Source organism: Peromyscus maniculatus, chromosome X (genome assembly GCF_049852395.1).
Source record: "Peromyscus maniculatus bairdii isolate BWxNUB_F1_BW_parent chromosome X, HU_Pman_BW_mat_3.1, whole genome shotgun sequence".
Lineage (NCBI taxonomy): Eukaryota > Metazoa > Chordata > Mammalia > Rodentia > Cricetidae > Peromyscus > Peromyscus maniculatus.
Window position 1 is genome coordinate 9,515,124 of NC_134875.1, and position 3,866 is coordinate 9,518,989.

The window sequence follows — 3,866 nt, forward strand, 5'->3', positions numbered from 1 at the left end:
CACAAACATATACAAGCACCACAAAAACTGTTTTAAATAATTTCAAAGGGATTTTTTTTTCTCACTGAAACTTCAACATATTTATTGACTTGATTCAATTTATTCCTAAGCATGGGGTATATGAAACAGTTCAAAGTTAGGGTCTTAAACACAGGAATTACACTAGTATGTACAGGAAACAAATCAGAATTAGTGGGAAACTCTCAATAAATAAATGACTATAATAAATAAAAGTATTTAGACCTAATCAGTAGGTTTGTGCTTGGTTTCCACAACTATGAAAAAGAGTTTCTTAGAATTGTGTGAGTAGATATTTTTTCCTAACTCACTAGTTTTAATTGCTGAAATTGTACTTTCTAAACTTATACTTATTGGTTTGAATCTAAATCCTCTAAGATTCAACCCCATTAATACTTAACAAATGGATCCAAGGAACATCTGATGGTGAGATCTTTTTATTCAGATTTCATAATTGTTTGCCTGAAAAAAATAAATACAAAATGTTTCTCATTTCATTTTAAATAAAATATTGGATACTCAATATTACTCAATTTAGTATACAATATTTTTATTATAAGTTGGTTTACATTTCAACTGACTCCTAAATATACTCACTTCTTTACAAAATGATGGTAAATTTTTAAAATCATATATAGATATATATATATATAGATATATATATATACATATATATATATACATATACATATATATAATCAGTGCCATTCAAACACTATTAATCTTTCTGTCTAACACTTCTTAAGGGCAATCAACAAAAAAATTCCCCTTTTCATTAGTACTGTCTTATATCATCTAATAATTGGCTGTTAACATCCTTTATTCCTCTTTGAGTTTCCTATAAGACAATTTAATAATGTTGTCAAAATTATCTTTTAAATTTGACAGTCTTGCAAAAATTAAAAATTCAGTGTTTTTCTCACATGTTCTGAAGGTTCCAATTACTTGTAAAATGACCTCAATGTATTAGTATATATATTATATACTAATATATATTATATTATATATACCAATATATAGATAATATATTAAATATATTTGTATTATATTAGTATAATTAAATAATACATGTATTAGTATATATTACATATATATCTATATATATTAAATGTTTAAATATATATTAAATATATATATTGAATATATTAAATGTTTTCTTTCTTTTTTTTTTTTTTTTTGGTTTTTCAAGACAGGGTTTCTTTGTGTAGCTTTGCGCCTTTCCTGGAACTCACTTGGTAGACCAGGCTGGCCTCGAACTCACAGAGATCCGCCTGCCTCTGCCTCCCGAGTGCTGGGATTAAAGGCGTGCGCCACCACTGCCCGGCATATTAAATGTTTTCTATGATTTACATGCAATCAATTTTCCCCTCACATTCTTATCTTCTTTTTCCACAATTCAACTTGAGCTAGACACCAAAATTACCTCTTCCCTATTATTTTCACATTGATAATACTTTATCAAACTTCCCAGAAATTGTTTCCCTTTAGCCTCAGGGAAATACGAAGTTTCATGGTTTACATATAACATGACTAGAAACTCACCTGTGTGTCTTGTGATTTGTAAATTTTCCTCACAAAGTTGTTGATATGTGGCCACATTCTATTTAATGAAAGCGGGAAGGAATCCTTCTTCTACGAAAAGACAGGAAGAAAGCGATGCATAATTTTATGAAGAATATTATCAAAATCAGAAGCAGGATAGTCCAAGAGATTATAATTGCAATAAGCAGCAGTTCTTTTGTTTTAAAATCTACATTCTTATCCATGAGTCAAGGTATTGCAGACGTTATGACAAGAAGAAAAAACTGCCAAATATCTCTTGACAATAACTCTATTCCTTCCCTTTCAAGCAAGCTTTCAACAAATCTTCAGGGCTTCGTGGGCATTACTAATTACCTCACAGACACACCCAGCTGTGTGAATTATCATGTCATCACCATGAAGGAAAGCAGTAGCCAGAGCAACTTGCCAGGGATACAGACAACTTACTCTTGACCAAAACCCCCTTACTTAGTCTCAAACTACAGCAGTGCCAGATATTTGAAGAATGGAACAAGATATTTATTTCCTTTTCTTGCTCTTATTTCTATACCTTTATAATCAAGTTGTAAATCATTCATAAATTTTAGTACTCTGATTTTATATTTTTCTACTAACATACAAAACATTCAAGCATATACCAACAAATTATTTAACTATATACACTATGCATAAGTACAAAACCTTAGATTTAGCTTTTTTTCTTTTCTATTAAGAAATTTTCTATTCATTTTACATACCAACTACAGATTCATCTCCCCTGCCTCTTCCCACCCCCCATTCTTCCCCATATCCTAACCCGCATTCCCACCTCCTGCAAGGCAAGGCCTCCTGTGGGGAGTTAGCAGAGCCGAATACACTCAGTTGAGGCAGGTCCAATCCACTCCCTCAAGACCAAGTCTGTGTAAGGTGTTGCACCATAGTCAGTGGGCTCCAAAAAGTACACTCATGCCCTAGGGATGGATCGTGATCCCAGTGCCAAGGGTCCCTTAAGCAGATAAAACTACATAACTGTCTCACATCCCATGGAGGCTCCAAAGCTAATGGTCCACAGTTCATGAGTACCCACTAGTTTGGTTTGGTTGTCTCTGTATGTTCCCCCATCATGATCTTGATGTCCTTTGTTATAGAATCCCTCTTCTCTCTCTTTGACTGGACTCCTGAAACTCAGCTGGTTCTTGTCTGTGGATCTCTGCATCTGCTTCCCTTAGTTACTATAGGTGTAGGCTCTATGATGACAGGTAGGGTATTAATAATCTGATTACTGGGGTAGGCTAGTTCAGACACCCTCTCTGCTATTGCTAATATTCTAAGGTGAGGTCAACCTTGTGGATTTCTGGAAACTTCCCTAGCACCCAGTTTCACCCTAACCCCATGGTGTCTCCCTCTATCATGGTTTCTCTTTAATTGCTCTTCCATTTGATTCCAGTTCCAGCTAGACCATCCTATTCCCTTATGTAGATGTAACCAATTGTCTTATTAAAATAAGAAACACAGAGCCAATGTAAAAGAGAAAGCCGAGAGGTCAGAGCTCAGAGATACAATCTTACCTCCTGCAGTGCTCCTAGCTTCCCCGAGAGAGCTACTTCCTGTTTGTCTGTGTTTAAATAGTCTTTCCGTTCGTTCTGCCTTCTCATTGGTTGTAAACCCAACCACATGACTGCCTCATCACTGCCTGTAAGTACCTCCCTCCAGGTCTTAAAGGCGTATGTCTCCAATACTGGCTGTATCCCTGAACACACAGAAATCTACCTAGCTCTTCTAACCACCACGCTCTTGCTATGGCTCTAATAGCTCTGACCCCAGGGCAACTTTATTTATTAACATAAAATTAAAATAACATTTCAGTACAAATAAAATATCACCATATTTCCCCTTTTCTATTTTAATAAAAAGAAAAAATGCAAAAGGTTATAACTAACAAAAGAAAAACTATATACAAAAGTACAATAACTATATACAATATATACAAGTAACAAATACCTAAATGATGTCTAGTCCATTTGTATTTGACAAATCAGAGAAAATAATTCCCTTATCTATCCTATTTTAGTAAGTCCAAAATGTATCTAATTCACTTTCTATCCTAATTAATCTTCAACTATAACTAACTAATCTTCAACTCCCTCAGAGACCCAAGAAGGAAATAATATTAGCTAACAAAAATAAAAACAAGAAGTGCACAAAAGCAAATTCCAAAAATTTTTTGAGTTGACAGAAACAGCCAGCTGCCTGGACAGTCACCTGAGGTTTCTCCACATTGTTGGGGCATCATCTTCAGCCTATAGGCTTATCGTATCTGACAGGCT

The 3,866-nt window shown here is 34.2% G+C and overlaps 1 long non-coding RNA gene across 1 annotated transcript; it reads right to left on the reverse strand.

Moving 5' to 3' along the window:
• Positions 1 to 439: 439 nt before the first annotated feature.
• On the reverse strand, positions 440 to 1,879 carry LOC121825855 (uncharacterized). The gene is made up of 2 exons (XR_006068202.2): positions 1,561 to 1,879; positions 440 to 480 (listed from the first exon to the last, which is right to left on the reverse strand). It is a non-coding gene; the product is annotated as an uncharacterized LOC121825855 (long non-coding RNA).
• Positions 1,880 to 3,866: the final 1,987 nt, after the last annotated feature.